This window comes from Mixophyes fleayi, chromosome 10, assembly GCF_038048845.1.
Source record: "Mixophyes fleayi isolate aMixFle1 chromosome 10, aMixFle1.hap1, whole genome shotgun sequence".
In the NCBI taxonomy this organism is placed as follows: Eukaryota; Metazoa; Chordata; class Amphibia; order Anura; family Limnodynastidae; genus Mixophyes; species Mixophyes fleayi.
The window spans coordinates 104938726-104950951 of record NC_134411.1 but is presented as its reverse complement, the minus strand read 5'-3'; the positions used below and the strand labels follow the sequence as shown (position 1 = coordinate 104950951).

At 48.3% G+C, this 12226-nt stretch overlaps 1 protein-coding gene across 1 annotated transcript in view; it reads right to left on the bottom strand.

Moving 5' to 3' along the window:
* DOK4 (docking protein 4) overlaps positions 1 to 12226 on the bottom strand; it is a 39393-nt gene that overhangs the window by 5543 nt on the left and 21624 nt on the right. The gene's annotated exons all lie outside the window — the stretch shown is intronic.

Here is a 12226-nt window from a genome sequence, read left to right as displayed (position 1 = left end):
CAGCAGAGCCAACATTGTACCCAGCAGACCCCAGTATATTATACCCAGCAGACCCCAGTATATTATACCCAGCAGTGCCAACATTGTACCCAGCAGACCCCGGTATATTATACCCAGCAGAGCCCAGTATATTATACCCAGCAGAGCCAACATTGTACCCAGCAGACCCCGGTATATTATCCCCAGCAGAGCCCAGTATATTATACCCAGCAGAGCCAACATTGTACCCAGCAGACCCCGGTATATTATACCCAGCAGAGCCAACATTGTACCCAGCAGACCCCAGTATATTATACCCAGCAGACCCCAGTATATTATCTCCAGCAGAGCCCAGTATATTATCCCCAGCAGAGCCCAGTATATTATACCCAGCAGAGCCAACATTGTACCCAGCAGACCCCAGTATATTATACCCAGCAGTGCCAACATTGTACCCAGCAGAGCCCAGTATATTATACCCAGCAGTGCCAACACTGTACCCAGCAGAGCCCAGTATATTATACCCAGCAGTGCCCAGTATATTATACCCAGCAGAGCCAACATTGTACCCAGCAGACCCCAGTATATTATACCCAGCAGACCCCAGTATATTATACCCAGCAGTGCCAACATTGTACCCAGCAGACCCCGGTATATTATACCCAGCAGAGCCCAGTATATTATACCCAGCAGAGCCAACATTGTACCCAGCAGACCCCGGTATATTATACCCAGCAGTGCCAACATTGTACCCAGCAGACCCCAGTATATTATCCCCAGCAGAGCCCAGTATATTATACCCAGCAGAGCCCAGTATATTATATCCAGCAGTGCCAGCATTGTACCCAGCAGAGCCCAGTATATTATACCCAGCAGTGCCAACATTGTACCCAGCAGAGCCCAGTATATTATACCCAGCAGTGCCCAGTATATTATACCCAGCAGAGCCAACATTGTACCCAGCAGACCCCGGTATATTATACCCAGCAGTGCCCAGTATATTATACCCAGCAGTGCCAACATTGTACCCAGCAGAGCCCAGCATATTATACCCAGCAGAGCCAACATTGTACCCAACAGACCCCAGTATATTATACCCAGCAGTGCCAACACTGTACCCAGCAGAGCCCAGTATATTATACCCAGCAGTGCCCAGTATATTATACCCAGCAGAGCCAACATTGTACCCAGCAGACCCCAGTATATTATACCCAGCAGACCCCAGTATATTATACCCAGCAGTGCCAACATTGTACTTAGCAGATCCCGGTATATTATACCCAGCAGAGCCCAGTATATTATCCCCAGCAGAGCCCAGTATATTATACCCAGCAGAGCCAACATTGTACCCAGCAGACCCCGGTATATTATACCCAGCAGAGCCAACATTGTACCCAGCAGACCCCAGTATATTATCCCCAGCCGAGCCCAGTATATTATACCCAGCAGAGCCCAGTATATTATACCCAGCAGTGCCAACATTGTACCCAGCAGAGCCCAGTATATTATACCCAGCAGAGCCCAGTATATTATACCCAGCAGAGCCAACATTGTACCCAGCAGAGCCCAGTATATTATACCCAGCAGAGCCCAGTATATTATACCCAGCAGTGCCAACATTGTACCCAGCAGACCCCGGTATATTATACCCAGCAGTGCCAACATTGTACCCAGCAGACCCCGGTATATTATACCCAGCAGAGCCCAGTATATTATACCCAGCAGTGCCAACACTGTACCCAGCAGACCCCGGTACATTATACCCAGCAGTGCCAACATTGTACCCAGCAGACCCCGGTATATTATACCCAGCAGTGCCAACATTGTACCCAGCAGACCCCGGTATATTATCCCCAGCAGAGCCCAGTATATTATACCCAGCAGAGCCAACATTGTACCCAGCAGACCCCAGTATATTATACCCAGCAGAGCCAACATTGTACCCAGCAGACCCCAGTATATTATACCCAGCAGACCCCAGTATATTATCTCCAGCAGAGCCCAGTATATTATCCCCAGCAGAGCCCAGTATATTATACCCAGCAGAGCCAACATTGTACCTAGCAGACCCCAGTATATTATACCCAGCAGTGCCAACATTGTACCCAGCAGAGCCCAGTATATTATACCCAGCAGTGCCAACATTGTACCCAGCAGAGCCCAGTATATTATACCCAGCAGTGCCCAGTATATTATACCCAGCAGAGCCAACATTGTACCCAGCAGACCCCGGTATATTATACCCAGCAGTGCCCAGTATATTATACCCAGCAGTGCCAACATTGTACCCAGCAGAGCCCAGCATATTATACCCAGCAGAGCCAACATTGTACCCAACAGACCCCAGTATATTATACCCAGCAGTGCCAACACTGTACCCAGCAGAGCCCAGTATATTATACCCAGCAGTGCCCAGTATATTATACCCAGCAGAGCCAACATTGTACCCAGCAGACCCCAGTATATTATACCCAGCAGACCCCAGTATATTATACCCAGCAGTGCCAACATTGTACTTAGCAGATCCCGGTATATTATACCCAGCAGAGCCCAGTATATTATCCCCAGCAGAGCCCAGTATATTATACCCAGCAGAGCCAACATTGTACCCAGCAGACCCCGGTATATTATACCCAGCAGAGCCAACATTGTACCCAGCAGACCCCAGTATATTATCCCCAGCCGAGCCCAGTATATTATACCCAGCAGAGCCCAGTATATTATACCCAGCAGTGCCAACATTGTACCCAGCAGAGCCCAGTATATTATACCCAGCAGAGCCCAGTATATTATACCCAGCAGAGCCAACATTGTACCCAGCAGAGCCCAGTATATTATACCCAGCAGAGCCCAGTATATTATACCCAGCAGTGCCAACATTGTACCCAGCAGACCCCGGTATATTATACCCAGCAGTGCCAACATTGTACCCAGCAGACCCCGGTATATTATACCCAGCAGAGCCCAGTATATTATACCCAGCAGTGCCAACACTGTACCCAGCAGACCCCGGTACATTATACCCAGCAGTGCCAACATTGTACCCAGCAGACCCCGGTATATTATACCCAGCAGTGCCAACATTGTACCCAGCAGACCCCGGTATATTATCCCCAGCAGAGCCCAGTATATTATACCCAGCAGAGCCAACATTGTACCCAGCAGACCCCAGTATATTATACCCAGCAGAGCCAACATTGTACCCAGCAGACCCCAGTATATTATACCCAGCAGACCCCAGTATATTATCTCCAGCAGAGCCCAGTATATTATCCCCAGCAGAGCCCAGTATATTATACCCAGCAGAGCCAACATTGTACCTAGCAGACCCCAGTATATTATACCCAGCAGTGCCAACATTGTACCCAGCAGAGCCCAGTATATTATACCCAGCAGTGCCAACACTGTACCCAGCAGAGCCCAGTATATTATACCCAGCAGTGCCCAGTATATTATACCCAGCAGAGCCAACATTGTACCCAGCAGACCCCAGTATATTATACCCAGCAGACCCCAGTATATTATACCCAGCAGTGCCAACATTGTACCCAGCAGACCCCGGTATATTATACCCAGCAGAGCCCAGTATATTATACCCAGCAGAGCCAACATTGTACCCAGCAGACCCCGGTATATTATACCCAGCAGAGCCAACATTGTACCCAGCAGACCCCAGTATATTATCCCCAGCAGAGCCCAGTATATTATACCCAGCAGAGCCCAGTATATTATACCCAGCAGTGCCAACATTGTACCCAGCAGAGCCCAGTATATTATACCCAGCAGTGCCAACATTGTACCCAGCAGAGCCCAGTATATTATACCCAGCAGTGCCCAGTATATTATACCCAGCAGAGCCAACATTGTACCCAGCAGACCCCGGTATATTATACCCAGCAGAGCCCAGTATATTATACCCAGCAGTGCCAACATTGTACCCAGCAGACCCCGGTATATTATACCCAGCAGAGCCAACATTGAACCCAGCAGAGCCCAGTATATTATACCCAGCAGAGCCAATATTGTACCCAGCAGAGCCCAGTATATTATACCCAGCAGTGCCAACATTGTACCCAGCAGAGCCCAATATATTATACCAAGCAGAGCCAACATTGTACCCAGCAGAGCCAACAGTGTACACAGCAAAGCCCAGTATATTATACCCAGCAGTGCCAACATTGTACCCAGCAGACCCCGGTACATTATACCCAGCAGTGCCAACATTGTACCCAGCAGACCCCGGTATATTATACCAAGCAGTGCCAACATTGTACCCAGCAGACCCCGGTATATTATACCCAGCAGAGCCCAGTATATTATCCCCAGCAGAGCCCAGTATATTATACCCAGCAGAGCCAACATTGTTCCCAGCAGACCCCGGTATATTATACCCAGCAGAGCCAACATTGTACCCAGCAGACCCCAGTATATTATACCCAGCAGACCCCAGTATATTATCTCCAGCAGAGCCCAGTATATTATCCCCAGCAGAGCCCAGTATATTATACCCAGCAGAGCCAACATTGTACCCAGCAGACCCCAGTATATTATACCCAGCAGTGCCAACATTGTACCCAGCAGAGCCCAGTATATTATACCCAGCAGTGCCCAGTATATTATACCCAGCAGAGCCAACATTGTACCCAGCAGACCCCAGTATATTATACCCAGCAGACCCCAGTATATTATCTCCAGCAGAGCCCAGTATATTATCCCCAGCAGAGCCCAGTATATTATACCCAGCAGAGCCAACATTGTACCCAGCAGACCCCAGTATATTATACCCAGCAGTGCCAACACTGTACCCAGCAGAGCCCAGTATATTATACCCAGCAGTGCCCAGTATATTATACCCAGCAGAGCCAACATTGTACCCAGCAGAGCCCAGTATATTATACCCAGCAGTGCCAACACTGTACCCAGCAGAGCCCAGTATATTATACCCAGCAGAGCCAACATTGTACCCAGCAGACCCCAGTATATTATACCCAGCAGACCCCAGTATATTATACCCAGCAGTGCCAACATTGTACCCAGCAGACCCCGGTATATTATACCCAGCAGACCCCGGTATATTATACCCAGCAGAGCCCAGTATATTATACCCAGCAGAGCCAACATTGTACCCAGCAGACCCCGGTATATTATACCCAGCAGAGCCAACATTGTACCCAGCAGACCCCAGTATATTATCCCCAGCAGAGCCCAGTATATTATACCCAGCAGTGCCAACATTGTACCCAGCAGAGCCCAGTATATTATACCCAGCAGTGCCAACATTGTACCCAGCAGAGCCCAGTATATTATACCCAGCAGTGCCCAGTATATTATACCCAGCAGAGCCAACATTGTACCCAGCAGAGCCCAGTATATTATACCCAGCAGTGCCAACATTGTACCCAGCAGAGCCCAGTATATTATACCCAGCAGTGCCCAGTATATTATACCCAGCAGAGCCAACATTGTACCCAGCAGAGCCCAGTATATTATACCCAACAGTGCCCAGTATATTATACCCAGCAGAGCCCAGTATATTATACCCAGCAGTGCCAACATTGTACCCAGCAGACCCCGATATATTATACCCAGCAGTGCCAACATTGTACCCAGCAGACCCCGGTATATTATACCCAGCAGAGCACAGTATATTATACCCAGCAGTGTCAACATTGTACCCAGCAGACCCCGGTACATTATACCCAGCAGTGCCAACATTGTACCCAGCAGATCCCGGTATATTATACCCAGCAGTGCCAACATTGTACCCAGCAGACCCCGGTATATTATACCCAGCAGAGCCCAGTATATTATCCCCAGCAGAGCCCAGTATATTATACCCAGCAGAGCCAACATTGTACCCAGCAGACCCCGGTATATTATACCCAGCAGAGCCAACATTGTACCCAGCAGACCCCAGTATATTATACCCAGCAGACCCCAGTATATTATCTCCAGCAGAGCCCAGTATATTATACCCAGCAGAGCCAACATTGTACCCAGCAGACCCCAGTATATTATACCCAGCAGTGCCAACATTGTACCCAGCAGACCCCGGTATATTATACCCAGCAGTGCCCAGTATATTATACCCAGCAGTGCCAACACTGTACCCAGCAGAGCCCAGTATATTATACCCAGCAGTGCCCAGTATATTATACCCAGCAGAGCCAACATTGTACCCAGCAGACCCCAGTATATTATACCCAGCAGACCCCAGTATATTATACCCAGCAGTGCCAACATTGTACCCAGCAGACCCCGGTATATTATACCCAGCAGAGCCCAGTATATTATACCCAGCAGAGCCCAGTATATTATACCCAGCAGTGCCAACATTGTACCCAGCAGAGCCCAGTATATTATACCCAGCAGTGCCAACATTGTACCCAGCAGAGCCCAGTATATTATACCCAGCAGTGCCCAGTATATTATACCCAGCAGAGCCAACATTGTACCCAGCAGAGCCCAGTATATTATACCCAGCAGTGCCCAGTATATTATACCCAGCAGAGCCAACATTGTACCCAGCAGAGCCCAGTATATTATACCCAACAGTGCCCAGTATATTATACCCAGCAGAGCCCAGTATATTATACCCAGCAGTGCCAACATTGTACCCAGCAGACCCCGGTATATTATACCCAGCAGTGCCAACATTGTACCCAGCAGACCCCGGTATATTATACCCAGCAGAGCCCAGTATATTATACCCAGCAGTGCCAACATTGTACCCAGCAGACCCCGGTACATTATACCCAGCAGTGCCAACATTGTACCCAGCAGATCCCGGTATATTATACCCAGCAGTGCCAACATTGTACCCAGTAGACCCCGGTATATTATACCCAGCAGAGCCCAGTATATTATCCCCAGCAGAGCCCAGTATATTATACCCAGCAGAGCCAACATTGTACCCAGCAGACCCCGGTATATTATACCCAGCAGAGCCAACATTGTACCCAGCAGACCCCAGTATATTATACCCAGCAGACCCCAGTATATTATCTCCAGCAGAGCCCAGTATATTATACCCAGCAGAGCCAACATTGTACCCAGCAGACCCCAGTATATTATACCCAGCAGTGCCAACATTGTACCCAGCAGACCCCGGTATATTATACCCAGCAGTGCCCAGTATATTATACCCAGCAGTGCCAACACTGTACCCAGCAGAGCCCAGTATATTATACCCATCAGTGCCCAGTATATTATACCCAGCAGAGCCAACATTGTACCCAGCAGACCCCAGTATATTATACCCAGCAGACCCCAGTATATTATACCCAGCAGTGCCAACATTGTACCCAGCAGACCCCGGTATATTATACCCAGCAGAGCCCAGTATATTATACCCAGCAGAGCCAACATTGTACCCAGCAGACCTCGGTATATTATGCCCAGCAGAGCCAACATTGTACCCAGCAGACCCCAGTATATTATCCCCAGCAGAGCCCAGTATATTATACCCAGCAGAGCCCAGTATATTATACCCAGCAGTGCCAACATTGTACCCAGCAGAGCCCAGTATATTATACCCAGCAGTGCCAACATTGTACCCAGCAGAGCCCAGTATATTATACCCAGCAGTGCCCAGTATATTATACCCAGCAGAGCCAACATTGTACCCAGCAGAGCCCAGTATATTATACCCAGCAGAGCCCAGTATATTATACCCAGCAGTGCCAACATTGTACCCAGCAGACCCCGGTATATTATACCCAGCAGAGCCCAGTATATTATACCCAGCAGAGCCCAGTATATTATACCCAGCAGTGCCAACATTGTACCCAGCAGACCCCGGTATATTATACCCAGCAGAGCCAACATTGAACCCAGCAGAGCCCAGTATATTATACCCAGCAGAGCCAATATTGTACCCAGCAGAGCCCAGTATATTATACCCAGCAGTGCCAACATTGTACCCAGCAGGGGCCAATATATTATACCAAGCAGAGCCAACATTGTACCCAGCAGAGCCCAGTACATTATTCCCAGCCGAGCCAACAGTGTACACAGCAAAGCCCAGTATATTATACCCAGCAGTGCCAACATTGTACCCAGCAGACCCCGGTACATTATACCCAGCAGTGCCAACATTGTACCCAGCAGACCCCGGTATATTATACCCAGCAGTGCCAACATTGTACCCAGCAGACCCCGGTATATTATACCCAGCAGAGCCCAGTATATTATCCCCAGCAGAGCCCAGTATATTATACCCAGCAGAGCCAACATTGTACCCAGCAGACCCCGGTATATTATACCCAGCAGAGCCAACATTGTACCCAGCAGACCCCAGTATATTATACCCAGCAGACCCCAGTATATTATCTCCAGCAGAGCCCAGTATATTATCCCCAGCAGAGCCCAGTATATTATACCCAGCAGAGCCAACATTGTACCCAGCAGACCCCAGTATATTATACCCAGCAGTGCCAACATTGTACCCAGCAGAGCCCAGTATATTATACCCAGCAGTGCCAACACTGTACCCAGCAGAGCCCAGTATATTATACCCAGCAGTGCCCAGTATATTATACCCAGCAGAGCCAACATTGTACCCAGCAGACCCCAGTATATTATACCCAGCAGACCCCAGTATATTATACCCAGCAGTGCCAACATTGTACCCAGCAGACCCCGGTATATTATACCCAGCAGAGCCCAGTATATTATACCCAGCAGAGCCAACATTGTACCCAGCAGACCCCGGTATATTATACCCAGCAGAGCCAACATTGTACCCAGCAGACCCCAGTATATTATCCCCAGCAGACCTCAGTATATTATCCCCAGCAGAGCCCAGTATATTATACCCAGCAGAGCCCAGTATATTATACCCAGCAGTGCCAACATTGTACCCAGCAGAGCCCAGTATATTATACCCAGCAGTGCCAACATTGTACCCAGCAGAGCCCAGTATATTATACCCAGCAGTGCCAACATTGTACCCAGCAGAGCCCAGTATATTATACCCAGCAGAGCCAATATTGTACCCAGCAGAGCCCAGTATAATATACCCAGCAGTGCCAACATTGTACCAAGCAGAGCCCAATATATTATACCAAGCAGAGCCAACATTGTACCCAGCAGAGCCCAGTACATTATACCCAGCAGAGCCAACAGTGTACACAGCAAAGCCCAGTATATTATACCCAGCAGTGTCAACATTGTACCCAGCAGAGCCCAGTACATTATACCCAGCAGAGCCAACAGTGTACACAGCAGAGCCCAGTATATTATCCCCAGCAGAGCCCAGTATATTATACCCAGCAGAGCCCAGTATATTATACCCAGCAGTGCCAACATTGTACCCAGCAGAGCCCAGTATATTATACCCAGCAGTGCCAACATTGTACCCAGCAGAGCCCAGTATATTATACCCAGCAGTGCCCAGTATATTATACCCAGCAGAGCCAACATTGTACCCAGCAGAGCCCAGTATATTATACCCAACAGTGCCCAGTATATTATACCCAGCAGAGCCCAGTATATTATACCCAGCAGTGCCAACATTGTATCCAGCAGACCCCGGTATATTATACCCAGCAGAGCCAACATTGAACCCAGCAGAGCCCAGTATATTATACCCAGCAGAGCCAACATTGTACCCAGCAGAGCCCAGTATATTATAGCAAGCAGAGCCAACATTGTACCCAGCAGAGCCCAGTACATTATACCCAGCAGAGCCAACAGTGTACACAGCAGAGCCCAGTATATTATACCCAGCAGTGCCAACATTGTACCCAGCAGAGCCCAGTATATTATACCCAGCAGTGCCCAGTATATTATACCCAGCAGAGCCAACATTGTACCCAGCAGAGCCCAGTATATTATACCCAACAGTGCCCAGTATATTATACCCAGCAGAGCCCAGTATATTATACCCAGCAGTGCCAACATTGTATCCAGCAGACCCCGGTATATTATACCCAGCAGAGCCAACATTGAACCCAGCAGAGCCCAGTATATTATACCCAGCAGAGCCAACATTGTACCCAGCAGAGCCCAGTATATTATAGCAAGCAGAGCCAACATTGTACCCAGCAGAGCCCAGTACATTATACCCAGCAGAGCCCAGTATATTATACCCAGCAGAGCCAACATTGTACCCAGCAGACCCCGGTATATTATACCCAGCAGAGCCAACATTGTACCCAGCAGAGCCCAGTATATTATACCCAGCAGTGCCAACATTGTACCCAGCAGAGCCCAGTATATTATACCCAGCAGTGCCAACATTGTACCCAGCAGAGCCCAGTATATTATACCCAGCAGTGCCAACATTGTACCCAGCAGAGCCCAGTATATTATACCCAGCAGTGCCCAGTATATTATACCCAGCAGAGCCAACATTGTACCCAGCAGAGCCCAGTATATTATACCCAACAGTGCCCAGTATATTATACCCAGCAGAGCCCAGTATATTATACCCAGCAGTGCCAACATTGTATCCAGCAGACCCCGGTATATTATACCCAGCAGAGCCAACATTGAACCCAGCAGAGCCCAGTATATTATACCCAGCAGAGCCCAGTATATTATACCCAGCAGAGCCAACATTGTACCCAGCAGAGCCCAGTATATTATACCAAGCAGAGCCAACATTGTACCCAGCAGAGCCCAGTACATTATACCCAGCAGAGCCAACAGTGTACACAGCAGAGCCCAGTATATTATACCCAGCAGAGCCAACAGTGTACCCAGCAGAGCCCAGTATATTATACCCAGCAGAGCCCAGTATATTATACCCAGCAGTGCCAACATTGTACCCAGCAGACCCCGGTATATTATACCCAGCAGAGCCCAGTATATTATCCCCAGCAGAGCCCAGTATATTATACCCAGCAGAGCCAACATTGTACCCAGCAGACCCCGGTATATTATACCCAGCAGAGCCAACATTGTACCCAGCAGACCCCAGTATATTATACCCAGCAGACCCCAGTATATTATCCCCAGCAGAGCCCAGTATATTATCCCCAGCAGAGCCCAGTATATTATACCCAGCAGAGCCAACATTGTACCCAGCAGACCCCGGTATATTATACCCAGCAGTGCCAACATTGTACCCAGCAGAGCCCAGTATATTATACCCAGCAGTGCCAACATTATACCCAGCAGAGCCCAGTATATTATACCCAGCAGTGCCAACATTGTACCCAGCAGAGCCCAGTATATTATACCCAGCAGACCCCAGTATATTATCCCCAGCAGACCCCAGTATATTATATATCACAGAAACACCATCATTACACTGCTGTACTCATTACATTATACCCAGCAGTGCCAACATTGTACCCAGCAGAGCCCAGTATATTATACCCAGCAGTGCCAACATTGTACCCAGCAGAGCCCAGTATATTATACCCAGCAGAGCCCAGTATATTATCCCCAGCAGAGCCCAGTATATTATAAACAGCAGAGCCAACATTGTACCCAGCAGCGCCCAGTATATTATCACCAGCAGTGCCAACAGTGTACACAGCAGAGCCCAGTATATTATACCCAGCAGCGCCCAGTATATTATACCCTGCAGTGCCAACAGTGTACACAGCAGCGCCCAGTATATTATACCCAGCAGAGCTAGCATTGTACCCAGCAGAGCCCAGTATATTATACCCAGCAGAGCCAGCATTGTACCCAGCAGTGCCCAGTATATTATCCCCTTGTGTGCTACATGAAAAAACAGTCAGTATTTAACTTATGTGCAAAACAGAATACTAATTTGCACCCCTTGCATTGTAACATGGTTTTGTCCAGGAGACTGAAATAAGAAGTTTTTTAAGTTAAGGTCCCTAATGAATTTGGCCCCATATTATTATAAGTTCATTTATTTATTTATTCTTTTTGCATGCGTTCTGCTGGGACTTTATTGCACATATGTGATATACGGCAGAGCGTTCTTATACGGCAGAGCATTCTTATACAGCAGAGCATTCTTATACAGCAGAGCGTTCTTATACAGCAGAGCATTCTTATACAGCAGAGCGTTCTTATACGGCAGAGCATTCTTATACAGCAGAGCGTTCTTATACAGCAGAGCGTTCTTATACGGCAGAGCATTCTTATACGGCAGAGCGTTCTTATACGGCAGAGCGTTCTTATACAGCAGAGCATTCTTATACAGCAGAGCGTTCTTATACAGCAGAGCGTTCTTATACAGCAGAGCGTTCTTATACAGCAGTGCATTCTTATACAGCAGAGCGTTCTTATACAGCAGAGCGTTCTTATACAGCAGAGCGTT